This window comes from Crinia signifera, chromosome 5 (assembly GCF_055691185.1).
Source record: "Crinia signifera chromosome 5, ASM5569118v1, whole genome shotgun sequence".
NCBI lineage: Eukaryota > Metazoa > Chordata > Amphibia > Anura > Myobatrachidae > Crinia > Crinia signifera.
In genome coordinates, this window is record NC_139221.1 from 216486933 (window position 1) to 216501929 (window position 14997).

Sequence of the window (14997 nt, forward strand, 5' to 3'; positions counted from 1 at the left end):
TCTTGACTGCATGCAATGTAGATAATTCCCAAAGCAGTCAGTTAGAACTACTGTACTAGTTGTAGACACTAATACGTATCATGGCTTGTTCCTGTAGGGTGTTTTACATGTTATTTCAATAAAAATGACCACCAGAAACCATAATTAAAATGCATGTAGCCATAGGGATCCTTGTGCTTTATAACCAATGCAGGGAAAGACTGCTGATGATTCCATTTCAATGTATATAGCTGCATAATGTGGGATTGGAGAAATCAGAGCAATTTTTATACCTTTCAGGGAGACAGGGAGATTGCTTCTATTTTAGGGAGCCTCATGCAGAATGCAGTAAGGTAGACAACTATGAGCTAGCCTAAATGTGGCAGTAGTTTACCAGAGACCCAAAAACTTTGCAGGCAATTCCCTCACTGGTACTGAAGGTTCTTCTCTCCTCATATGGGCAAGGAATTATCATTGCTATGTTAAAATCTAACATGGCTCTGTTTGACGTTTCAAATGAAAAATCTTGTAGACATGGTAATAGGAAATGATGCATTGTTAGTGAATATTTTTAAGCTGTGAGATCCCCTTGCATAGACACTAATTAGATGGAAGGAGCTAGTGCAATGGCGGTGGGCGTTTCGGTCAGGCCTATGATTCAGCTACTCTTTATTAGTATTATCTAGCTGAACGTATTGCTTACTAGGAATTCGGGCTGCTACTTTGAGCATGTCAGCCAATCATATTGTAACAACTATTTTTCTAGCTATTCAAAATAATCTGTCTGCCAGCAGCTGGCCTATGATATACTGATCCAATTATTCTTGACCAAATAAACACATTTTGTTTCTGGGAACACCTAGTAGTCTGGGATCAGAGGTATTCTGGGAAAGTTATTGGTATTTTGGAATCAGGACTTCATTAAATATTCTCCTATCTGTCTGTGATAAGTCAAGTTATGTTCCAATTACTTTACATTACAATTATACAAGGTAAGTTACGTAGCAGTTAAGGCTGAATTAAAACGCACGTACTGTACATCAAGTTCAACCTTTGGTTAGAGTGTATAATCTATGTGCTACATTCCTTTATATAAATTGTGTATTCTGATCTAATTACAGACATTTTATGATTGTTGGTTGTACCCTTAGATGTTTTTACCCAATGGATGTTTGCAAAACCTTATTTTAAATGTATTTATTGTGTCTGCCGATACCACCTCTACAAGTAGAGAGTTCCACAATTTAATTGCCCTGACCTTAAAAAAGTATTTTCCTTCTAAGGGTACAAAATCTTCTTTCCTCTAGTCTAAACAAATGCCAATGTATTCTATGTATCCTAGGGCCTTATTCTGGTCTGTGCGGCCGGAGCCGAATATGCGGCCAGGACCGTGCGTCCTAAACCCCGCCTTCCGTACGGATCGCTCACTCCGTCAGAATGCGGTAAGCTGCTGACCGCACGGAGCACGAGTGGATTTCTCATGTATACACCTCCTCCATCTCTGGGAACCTCCCCCATCATTCGATGGTCGCATACCATCGAATGCAGGACCGACTGGTGAGGCAGCTCCCGCGAGCTCAGACCACTCGGACATTTCTCCGTGCAAAAGCAGGGATCTGGGCGGGCAGCTGACATCCGGCAATGTCATATGTCCGCCCCCTACACGTGCATCACGGCCGCATTACCATACGTACGCCCAGCGTTTTCATGGGAACGCCCATGAAACGCGGGGCGTATGCATATGTTAATGAGGCCAAACAGCCCTTCACGCCCCTCTCCTCCCCCTGTTCGTAGTGTAAACAATTCATGCGGAATTTGGACGTATGTCCCTTTCGCACATGCACAGATATGCCTCTGCACATGCGCAAACACAAAACATCGGCGGAACGAACGCACGCGGACATATCCACACCAACCAGAATAAGGGCCCTAGAGTCCTTCCTTCCTTCCTTGCCTGACAATTCCTTCCCATAGGTGTAGCTAGAGGACATAGCAGCAAGGGTATGTTTCGACACCCCCTTCCCCCCAGTAATTTTTTCCTTCTTACAACAATAACCCTTAAACATTATGCAACAAACCACATTATGCTACACACCATAATGACCCTTACACAATATGCCACACACCATAATGCTCATTACACATTATGCCACACACTGTAAGGCTTATTTGACTTTATGCCACACACCATAATGTCCATTACACCTTATGCCACATACCTTACTGCTTAACCCTTTCAATGCCAAGTGAATTTATCAAAACTGATGTGAAAATTGGTAAGCAAACATTTTTATTCATCATAATGACCTGTAATGTTTATCTTTATATAGGAAACCTAATCTTTTCTTACGCAACATGTTTTATTTGAATTTATATAACACATACAATGCTGGCATTTTTAGCTGATATTTTGGACATCTCTCACTTTATGCCACACAGTAATGTCTATTGCATATTATGCCACACACCAGTGGAGTAAGTTTGCCCCAGTTGCCTGACAAATAAACATTTTTGGAAAAAGGTCTACAGACTTTGGACTGAAGGGGTGAAGCCAAGCCGCAAACTACGCTGACCGGAAACGCAAGCCCAAACTAACGGTAAGGAGAGGACGCTCTGCCAGAGAGGATTACCGCTACTGTTGACGGACTTACTCTCCTGCACCATCAGCTCCTAACCTACAGTATATCATCAGGTCCCGGCACAGCAAAACCAAATACTCGCCCTTTAAAGAGCTGTAAACATTCATCTGAGGTGACATGTTCTAATATTGAGATTATTTAAAAAAAATATATGCTTTTATAAAGTTATTAAAGTTCATATTTTAAACGGCATGCATTGTGTTTATCCATTATATTTATTTTAACTTCATACATTCAAGCGCTCTATTTCTCTATACTGTATTATCTATTTATATATTGAGCTGCTATTAAATGCAGTACACACTTGTACTCTGTATACTAGAAAAAATAAAACACATTGGCCTCAATAGGATGAAAATGATACACAATGACTCCTGACGAAAAAACATATAACACAATGCCCCCACAGGGAAAAAAAGCACACAAAATGGCCACCACAGAAAAAAAAAATAAAACACATTGGGCCCCCCACAGAAAAAATAAAACATACCGTAGTGTTCATTCTAGCACTTGCCATCTTTGAAAACCCATGCAGTTCCTCTTCCCTGCCTGGGGTGTCGCTATCTGCTGTAGTGCTTCTAGCACAGTGTGGTCTGTCTATCAGCACTGATATGCAAAGCAGACCTGTGCTAGACACACCACAGCAGACAGCGACACCCCAGGCAGGGAAGAGAAGAGTCATTACTCTTCTTTTTATTGTGTGTATTTCTATTTTTTTTTATTTGTTTGTGTATACAAGATATGTTTACAAGGGTGTGGATCGTACTGTCGACCCGACTTAGGGTGACAGTCATTAGGTTGACACCGTTGGTTCATCAGGCAACAAGGTCGACAGGGTTCTAGGTCAACATGGATAAAGGTCAACAGGTGTCTAGGTCGACATGCGTTAGGTCGGCATGGGTAAGGTCGACAGGCCGCGAGGTTGACATGGTTTTTTTCCCTGTTTTTTGCTCAGTGTCCCGTTTTATCAGCGACCAGAGATAGTTGCTGATGAAAAGGAGACACAGGGGGAAACAGCTGATCGCAGGAAGCTGCGGGGGGAAGCTGAGGGACACAGAAGCATGCTCCAGCGACCATTGCAGGGCTGGTCGCGGGAGCGCACTCCCGACGACAGTCCCCCGTATGCCCCATATACCCAGCAATTCTTGCTAGAATCACACCGTGTGTATGGGGCTTTAAACTTGGGTCCCATCAGGGGTGAAAGTGAGGGGTAATGGGGTGGAACTGAGTTCCACCACCTATAAGGGTAAGATGGAACTACTTCAACCTCAATCTTGGCCTTGGAAGTAAAAGAGAAAAGGATTATAGTTTTTACAGGGTACTAAAAACCCTACCACTGGCCGAGGTAGGAATTTGGTGGCAGAGGCAAATGAGTTCCACCATTGTTGTGTATTGTGGTTTAAAGTATGTTTAAATATTTTTTTTAAATAAAAATAAATAAAAAATACTGCACAAGTAGAAGGACAATGTAAAAGATTGTGTTGCATATTAAAGATATTTCTTAGAAATTTGACTTGCTTTCTAGTCCAGTTTTCCATTCTGCCAAGCTAGGCAACAATCCACTGACAAGTAAAAATTATACAAAGCAACTGGCACAATGTATTATTTAACATCTGAATGTGGGAGCAGAAATGTGTCTCTTCAGCGGTTATTGCATGCTAGGAAGTACGAAGTAAGAGAGCCAACCAACTGTCAGTATAGCAGGACATACAATCCTAGCATGTTACATAATCTAGTCTCCAAGAATAACAAGAACCACAGCACATTTTATTTTAGTTGAATGTGGAAAGTGAATGCACTGTTCAGTTGGTACATAACCATGACCTTAAAATAAAAAAAATTACATTTGTATGTAATAAAGGTGACCACAAACGAGTGTGAAGTGTCATATGCATTTGTTTTTACATTTCACATTAATAAAAGTCTGTATGGCTCTTAAGAAACATATTTCTTTGCAAGACATGATTACAATATTCAATATACTGTAGAACCTGGGGGCAGAAAGTAGTTTCCGGATCTAAAAGCCCAAACAGGGCTATTGACAAGATGGGGAGCACAGATGGAAAAATAAGCAGGTCCAGGTCCAGGTGTTTTTGGTGCTCAAAATATCAACATATAGATACAAGTAAGTGGCTGCTGTTGCATAATTTCATATCATTATACCAGAGTCAAAATATAACAGGGTTTGAGAATCAGAAAGTGAGAGATTTTGGGAGAGTTTTCCCTTTTTTTTTTAAAGCGGCAATCATTTACACTGGAAAAAACAGGTTGATTTGTCCATGTAATTGATTGCTGCTTTAACAAAATGGGTAAAATCTCCCCAAATCTCTCACTTTCTGATTCTCAAATCATATTACATTTGTCCCCAGATTATGGACTATGAGAGACACACAGCAAACCTTTCTAGGGATGGCCATCGTTGCCTTTGCCATAGATGGTTGCCATCGATGACAAAACTGCAACTGGCCATCGATAGTGTATAACTATGCAATGAATGACCATTGATGTTTTTACATATTGATGGTCATCCATTTTCTTTGATTGATTGGCCTGTGGGCCAATCAAAATACAGGGACGGGGCTTCACGAGTGTCAGGGCGGAGTTATGCTCTGGGTCCCGGCCCCTTGGGAAAAAAAGCAATACTATACTATTCATTGAAGCTTGCCATCTATGGTGGGAAACCACCTGGTTCTCCCCTATCAATGTCAAAACTATTCGACATCGGCCATAAACCATTAATGATTTCTAATCGTCGATGGCCATCCCTAAACCTTTCTAGGAAATGGACCAATAGGAAGCAAAGTGATCATATTATATGGGTTAAATAATACATTGCAGCAAACTTTAATATCTTATTGCTGCTCCCCTCTACCTCCCAACCCTTCCTGGTTACACTGATGACAGTATACAGTATATGGTACTTATGTATTATCTGGACTCCCATGTTAAATGCACCCCATTTTTTCATACTCCTACTATCCAACTACGCATGGAGTTAATTTTATATAGTGTGGCGAGCGCAGCGAGCCACCGAGCCCGAAGCGTGGCGAGCGCAGCAAGCCCCGTGAGGGGACGCGGTCTCATAAAAAAAATGGGAGCCCAGATATTACATAAGTACCCAGTATATTTACTCAGTGTTCCTCTGAGTGTTCATAATATAACACAGATAAGAGAAATTATTAAATTTCCAAAGCAGATTCTTTCACCATTATAAAGGCTTATTAAAGCAAGATATACAAGTTTTCTGCTCAACCTGTAAGAAACTTAAGAAACAGCCTCAATGCAACAATGAAAGGGGTAACAAGACTTTTAGATTATTCCTTAGGTACAAAATGTAAATAAGGCTGCTAATCTAGAACAGCTTTGTGGTACATTACATTTGCCTGGGAGCCCTTTCAGTTAATTCTTTACTGACAATTTAGATAATGACGCAAGCCAGCAAAAGCTCTCTCCAAAACTTTCTGCTTATTTACCAACCTATACATTCCTCATGCAGTTTCTTATGCAATTGTTTAGAATTTAAATAAGAACTAAAAATCAGATGTAAATGTGAGCTGTTCTCTAAATGCATATGTACATCTGCTAAATTAGTTTTTCTCCTGCCTTATTTTCTCCTAACATTCAAAGTATGCTGGCTGTTTGCAAGCTGTGATTTCTGCAGTAGCAGAAGCTCCAGACAGATGACTGGCTATATTGGTTGTTCAGTACATCAGCAATGCTGTCACATAGTTGTGGAATTTGAGACTTGACAAGTGTGTTGGAATATTAACAGTATATTCCCTGGTATAGAGACTGATAAAAGCCTCAGGCCAGGGGCTAACATATCATGGATGTTTTATCCATCCATGGTTTTATGGCACTGCGGAACCCTTCTAGCGCCATATAAATGATAAAAATAATAATACTTATAATAATAAAACAGCTACTTCCTTATGTTTTTCATGACTTGTAGGGTCAATTTTCAATTGAGTGCAAGATTTTTGCTGTAAAACTTAAAGCGGCAATTGTGAGCGATTTTTATTACAGTGGTTTGATTCGCTGTGGATTCTCATGAAATAAACATATGGACGATATAATGGTAATACTCCTTTCACACAGCACCACGGACCCATGTAATTGCCGGGTCCAGGTGTGGTGTGAATAAGCTTATATTCCGGATCAACCAAACCCAGGATATAAGAAGTGTTAAACCCGGGTCAACCACTGTTTAATGGGCATCCCAAGTATAATGTAAAAGCGCCAAACCCGGGTCGGTGGCGGGTCGGACTTGCAGTTGAGATCCTGAGTCCGACCCAGTATTGCGATGTGAATGGGGTATAAAAAAGAAATGGGGTAATCACCTGTAATACACTTCAAACAAATACTAGATAACAGAGTAAAGGGTCTATGTACTAAGTGTTTGAGAGAGAAAAAGTGGAAAGGGATAAAGGAGGTAATTCAGACCTGATTGCTAGGCTGCGAATTCACAGCTCGGCCAATTATCTATCAATTGCACATGTGTACGGATCATAGCGTCCAGCTTTTTTAATTGTAAGCCGTTCCCAAGTTGACTGTCAGGAAGCCGGGGGTGGTAACTGGAAGTTTTCATGGAGTGTCAAGGAAAACACAGGTGTACCCAAGCATTTTAAAGGAAGGAGTTTGATGTGAGTTGCGGGCCTGATCAGCCTGTTTCTATCACACTGGCCGAGTGGGTCCTGGGCTACGCACCGACTGCACACACTCGAAAAATCATTTGATGGTGAGTGAGTTGTGAATGGATTGACAGCTAATTGTAATTCTGCAATATATTCGTAAGCCTTTTGCAGCCCTACACAGGGTGGGATTTCACAAAGTACCAGCCAGCTTGCAAATCGGGACTGTCCCGCTGTAATCGTGACAGTTGGGAGGTATGTATTTGGGGTTCTTAAAAATGTCCACAAATTGATTTTTTATTCATTTTTTATGAAGCTACTCCCACCTAAAACATCTGTCCCAGCCATACAACATCCCCATATACCTATCCCACATCTTTTAAACCATTATTCTTTACTTTGCAGAATATCGCTGCAATAACATGTAATGATTAGCTCATGTAAGCTAATTAAATAAACATTATGGGGGAGGGTGTCCAAGAATTTTTTATTTAAAATAACACATTTTCCATACTTGGCATCTGCTCTCAGGCTGCAAGGGGCCCTGGTCCAAACCCCCTCCGTCCGCCCCCCCCCCCCCCCTTCCAGGCAGCAGCAGTAGCAGCAGTAGCAGCACACACCTACAGCATGTGCTGTGCTGACAGCAGGTTCAGCATGAGTGCCTCACTGACAGCGTAAGAGCTCATGCTGAGCCTGCTGTCAGCACAGCACATGCTGTAGGTGTGCTGCTGCTGCGGAGGGGGGGAGTGCACAATAACACTCCCCCCTCAACTTTAGAGTGTTTTAGAGCATTTTTTCACCCCCTAAAAATGTCAGGGGCATGGCCTTATCGCAGGAGGTGGCCACACCTCCAACGATTTGGCCACTCCCCAAACTTTGGGCATACCTCTCGGCGGCCCTGTGTACAGTATGTTTATATGTGATAGGTGGTACCCCCTGAACTACACAGATGGCACTAATACCCATGAGCTGCAGGCACTGGTGCTTTTAACAGTCAATATGCTCCTTAGAATTCACCACATAGCAAGGATTTTATGCAGAAGACATTTCAGATCACTAGAACATATTGCTTCCTGTGTCTTTGTGGGAACTGTGATGCCCAATGCATGCCTCCCTGATTTTTGGGACGTTCCCGCATCCTGCCTGGGGCCGGCAGCGTCCTGCAGCAGGGGGGGGGGGGGGGGGGGGAGGTTGGGAGTACTTAACATTACAGTAAATAAATAACAAAAATAGAAGACTTGATCAATGTAATACTAGGGTTGGTGGACAAAGATGGAGATGAGTATGTGGATGAGGATGATCCCTGAGTGTTTGAGTATGGTAGATCTGTAAGTGAAATGTGAAGAGAAGAGGGCTTAGACAACAGGAGGGAAGAGAGCCAGTGGCGTAACTAGAGTGGGTGCAGTTGCTATGGGGCCCGGCAGCTGGGGGGGGGGGCGCGGGCCCAGCATGCTACCCCCAGAACCATCCAGGTGTTTTTTCATTTTTCCATATTATTGTATCCCGCCGGCCAGGGAGCAGTGTCAGCTCACTGCTAATATCTACTGCGAAGGGCTGTGTGACCGCTGACAATCAGCGTGAACGGCGGGGGGTCCAGGTCATGCAGATGCCGGCAACGGTGATGGCAGACAGATGGGGATGGAGTCCGGACGTCCGCTGTGTGAGGGGGTCAATTGACGCTGATGCATGTGCGCCATGTGCAGGGGGGGAGTCGCGGGTCTGGTGGCGGCTGCGGCCAGCGGGGATTTATAAGGGACCGCAATGCAGATACCGGGCAGAGGCCTGGGCAGGGGGGGGGGTGAGGCCAGGAGACGCTGATGTCAGGGGGCGGCCAGCGAGGAGTTAAGGGGGACTGCGGCGCTAATGTTGGGCACTGTCTGGGGGGGGGGGGGCGGCTGCTTGACGCTGATCCCATGTAGCGGCATGCCGGGGTGATGTCCTGGTGGCCAGGGCAGGCAGGGTATTCAACAGTCAGGGGGCTAGTTGTGATGACCGGGCTGAGGTCAGGTGGTATCTCTACCCTGGTCTGACAACATGACCAGAGAGAGCCTGACAGCCAGAATGATTTAGAAGAGCAACTGCAGGCAGTCTGAGGTGAGTAAATGTGTTTATGTAATTACCCCACTTGTATGTAATTAGTGCTTATTGGTGCTGTAATTGCCACCCAGCATCACACTATCCTCTCTCCCTACCCCTTAGTGTCTCTCCCCACCGGCTAGCGTCTCTGTATCCCCTCCCCACCGTCTAGCATCTCTGTATCCCCTCCCCACCGTCTAGCATCTCTCTATCACCTCCCCACCGTCTAGCATCTCTGTATCCCCTCCCCACCGTCTAGCGTCTCTGTATCACCTCCCCACCGTCAAGCGTCTCTGTATCCCCTCCCCACCGTCTAGCGTCTCTGTATGCCCTCCCCACCGTCTAGCGTCTCTGTATCACCTCCCCACCGTCTAGCGTCTCTGTATGCCCTCCCCACCGTCTAGCGTCTCTGTATCCCCTCCCCACCGTCTAGCGTCTCTGTATCTCCTCCCCACCGTCTAGCGTCTCTCTATCCCCTCCCCACCTTCTAGCGTCTCTCTATACCCTCCCTACCACCTTTTATCTATCTCCTCCCTATTGTCCTGCATCTCTGTGTAGTGTGAAAGGGGTGAGCCTGCAGTGCAGAGGATTTTATTTTATTTTTTGAAGTGGAGGCCTATGTGTTTTTTTTCATGGGGGGGGCCCTTTCAAGATTTTGCTATGGGGCCCACAAAGCTCTAGTTACGCCTCTGAAGAGAGCCCTGCTCTGCGGAGCTTACAATCTAGTAGTAGTACAATATAATAGTAGAACCTAAAAAATTGCAGAGGAAATCTCATATTGATTTTGCCCATACATGTGGTCACAGTCATCTATTATATGTGGTCTGGTCTATGTTACTGTGTATTGCATTCCTTGCTTTGATTCATCACATGCACATTCCTATGTCTTTCACCCTTTCATTTGCGCCTTTACTGGACAGCAAGATATTGGAGTAGCTGTCCAGCATTTTGATACAGCTCATGTAATAAATGTTGACATTAATAAACAGTGCAAGGCACTTAAATCTAAATAAAATACTGAGTGTTTGCTAATGCAGGAATGCACATATTTTGTAGCCATTTAATGAATGCTCGATTATTGTAGCCATTTAATATGCTTGATTATTGTTTATAGATTTCAGTTCTGCTTTTAATACTGTTAACCCAGCAAAGCTAATCACTAAACTATTAGATTTAGGAATCAACAGTTCCATGTGTAATTGGATTTTCTGACCAACAGACCTCAGGATGTGAGAGCAGGATCCATTTGTTCTTGCACACAGACACTTAGTACAGGACTACCCCAGGGCTCTGTGTTCAGTCCGTTCCTATATTCCATTTTCTTCTCTGACTGTTAAGTTGCTGATGATATAACAGCTGTTGGACTCATGAGCATTAATGGACAGAGATACAGCATTATGCTACCTGGTGTAGTGATAATAACCTGCTTCTTAAACATTAACAAGACAAAACAGATTATCGTGGATTTTAGAAAACTTTGGCAGAACCATTATGTTCCTGTTTAAATTGATAGTTCGCCCGTATGGTTCGCCGACCACCCAATGATGTGGAGGGTGCACGCATATCTAGATGACTCTCAGGTCACTTGGATTTGCGTGCACACTCAACAGGAACTAGGCGAGCAGCTGGCATCCAGTGATGGGCGGATCAAACCAGCCCACTTCCCCCTGACACCCCCCACACACACACCCCCCATCCGTGGTCTTGGGTGCATATTATACAGATGACAATGGCTTGATCATGCTGCCAGCTTGTCCTGGAGAGTAGATACACTGACTGAATTTGACAGCCTGGACTTAAGAGATGCCATCGCTGCTGAGTAAGCTGGGGCCGCTCTGCCACTGTAATACAGTGCAGTCAGTCGCATGTGCCCAACTGCCGGGAGGAGGATGGAGTAAAGAGCCGGTCTGCAGTGACCATGGCTGGACCTGCCGCATTCGCTGAAGCACAAAGTCCCGCCAGGTCTAGCTTAAACACTGTCACTAACAGATATTACTGCGGGCCGGCTCTTTACTCCGTCCTCCTCCCAGGGGCTGGACTCATGCTGACTGTGTACAGAATATGACTGTCTGTATTACATTGGCACCGCGGGTCTGGCTTACTCTGAATAATTCTAACTCTTCCAACAGTGATTAAACCTAATTGTTGGCATTTTGAATATGTCAACATTTCTCATGGCGACATTTTGAACATGCCTGTTATCTCGAAATTCTAGCATCAACATTGTGGAGTCAACATTATGAATGCTGCCATGGTAACTGTCAACATTTTGACTGGATACCTTAGTACTCAGCTCTTGGAAACAAAGGCAAACAGAATGTGTACAATAATCCATCTGATAGCTAACATGTAAGTGTTTATATGAATCCACAACCTCCCTGAAAAGCTCATTGCATGTATTATAATAAGTATCTGATAAATCCCATGAGTACAGTTCACGATTTTGATTTATTTGTATGGAGAACAATACAGGGCTCTCGGGATCCTTGGGAACTAGCTTGAATAAATGTTTCTGCTGTGATTTTGATGCAATGAGATTAATAAAATATATGCAGCACTTCATTATTTCAGATTCTGTGAAGATGGAAGGTTTAATATAATTGCTGGGAAATTACAGGGGGCAATAACTGAAAGATGAATTGTGCCGTCAGCATAAAAGAAGTAATTATTTAAGATGTTCATATTGAAAGGCATGTTAATACATTTACTAACAATATCTATACATTTTGTACAATTTGTTTATAAAGTGTGTTTTTCTTAAGACTTGTTACAATGACATAAAGGTGTGTCTGGAGAGGTACAAATTTTTACATGTACTGATTGGAGGTGTAGAGTGGATTTAAATTAAAAACATGTTTTTTTTAAGATCTGGGGGGGTGGGGGGGGGGTGGGGGGGGGGGTGTTCAGTGCTCCCCCTCCAAGTGGTGCCGAGAGGTAGGCTGCTAATTACTCTGGCTATGGTTGGCCTGGGTCCATTGCCCCCTCCTCACAAGTATATCTATACATAAGACCATCACCATGTTACCAGTGATATCTTTTGGAAGATGGCAATGGCGCTTTGAAAGCTAAGACTCAGACACTGAGCCACAGTCTTTGTACATGCACCATGCCCCCTAATAATTACTGGGGCCAGGCCTGGCTATTTACCTCACTGCCCCTTCCTATATAGAGTGGTCCCTGATAACTACAGCGGGACAGGACTTTCCAGGGAACTGGCAGTCTAGACTGTGATAGTCAACAACAAGTTATGAGCACTAAGAACCCAAAATGAAATCAATTCCAGCTCCTAACCATGCTGGATAACCAGTCCCTAAAGACAAGAAAAAGACACTAACAGTAGCGCTAGGAACCGATAAACTGAAATGATCATTCAATTAATAAAATATTACTAATCAAAATAGGAACAAATTAATAATATATGCCAGTCATATGAGTTGTAGTAAAATGAATTTATGTTAATTTCTCAATAAAAATATGTTAGATACATGAAAAACACATAATAAATAAAAATAAAATATATAGAACATTTAATATTATACAAAAGGTGTACCGGCTGATACAATATAAAAAAAATTGTGTGCATATAAGAAGAAAACGTATATAAAAAATGGAACTGGTGGGGGTATTGTTATCTTCCCTGGTATGGAACACCAATTGTTTTTCTGTTTAGATGGCCGGAGTACCTTAGCTTTTAGTGAACTCAAAGTAAGTAGTCCAAACTCCAGTGTGCCGGCCGGACACTAGATGGATATGGCAGGTAAGAACTGCCGCGTTTCCCCGCCTGCGTCTGTCAGCGGCTTTATCAAAAATCAAGTGTCAACTTGATCTTTGCTAAAGCCGCCGAGCTAAGGTACTCCTGCCATCGATCAGCTGTGCAAAGCCACATTTTAATAACACTCCCTCATTGGACTTACTGGTTCATCATGCACAAGCAATTAAAAAACTAGAGGATTGTGCACTGGGACTGTAAACAGAAAAACAATTGGTGTTCCATACCAGGGAAGATAACATATACCCCATCAATTCCATTTTTTATCTACTTTTTCTTCTTATATGCACACAATTTTTTTTTATATTGTATCGGCAGGTACACCTTTTGTATAATATTAAATGTTATATATATTTTATTTTTATTTATGATGTGTTTTTCATGTATCTAACATGTTTTTATTTTTATTGAGAAATTAACATAAATTAATTTTACTACAACTCATATGACTGGCATATATTATTAATTTGTTCCTATTTTGATTAGTAATATTTTATTAATTTAATGATCATTTCAGTTTATCGGTTCCTAGCGCTACTGTTAGTGTCTTTTTCTAGACTGTGATATTGCTTCTCACAGGAAACCACTCACCTGTCCAGATAGTTCCTAGAAGCTTGTTTTGCTTGTCAAGTTGTGCGCATATGCAAGAATGCGATGCCACGCATGTGCACATTCCAGACCATCAGATCCCAATGGCACCTACTGGTAGGATCCATGCAGTCCACTAAAGTGAAGTAGCAGCCCCCTCCCTGCGCATGTGCAGGAGAATGCAAAGAGCAACTGTAAATAAATAATCTTCAATCAGTTTTATTTACAGTTGTTCTTTGCTTGTATAAAAAGTGTCCCCTGGCTGTGGCATGACACAGCTGGCTGGAGCCTGGTGCTGGTTCCAATATACTGGGCACCCCCAGTTTTTTTGTCCCCCCTATTTTTGGAACCAGGACCAGTCCAAGAGCCTGGCGCTGGTTCCAAAATACTGGGCACCCCCAGTTTTTTTTGTCCAACATATTTTTGGAACCAGGACCTGCTCAATGAGTCCGGGACTGTTTTGGCTCAGAAGGAAGGACCCCACAATGTTTCTTTTTTAAATTTCACTTTAATATTTTTATTTTACAAAACCATGCACAGATCTCACTGATCTGTGCATGGTTCTATCAAATTCGCCAGTCTGAACCTGGTGTATTTGTTTTATGATTATTAGTAACGTTTATCAAAAATCGCTTCCTATTACATTTGCGAATTCTATACTTTATAATGGGAGAACATCTGGATGCGAATTGCAATGTGTAATTTTTTGCACATAACAAAATGTGCGATTTTTTCCACTAAATTAAATCACAATTTGTACACTATTAAATTTGTGTTTTTTTAAACATGCGAATTAAGCTATTTTTTTTGTCCAAAATTCGCAAAAGTAAAAAAAACAGCATCCTACTACATGTCACCCTTAGGGGGAAATTTACAAATGGTTAGAAATGGTCGTATTCGTACCCATTTGCAGTGAAAAACTTAGGTATTTCACACATCCGCAAATTTACAAACATACGAATGTTTATGATTCGTATTTTTGGCATTCCTATTTTGAAATATTTCTTAAAAATACAACTGGATACACCAGTGTGAGAATACTACCAATAAAGCCTATTCATTTCAATGATTTAGACACATTTAATATTGAATCGTATTTCTTCTGCTTTCCTTTTTTACAAATTTTACTGTCGTATTTTTTACGTATCTGTGCAGGAGTGTCACCCTGGCCTTTACTCTGGTTGGTGCGGATATGTCTGCGTGCGTTCGTTCCGCCGATGTTTTGTGTTTGCGCATGTGCAGAGGCATATCTGCGCATGTGCGAAAGGGACATACTCCACATTCCTCATGAATTCTTTACACTACGAACAGGGGG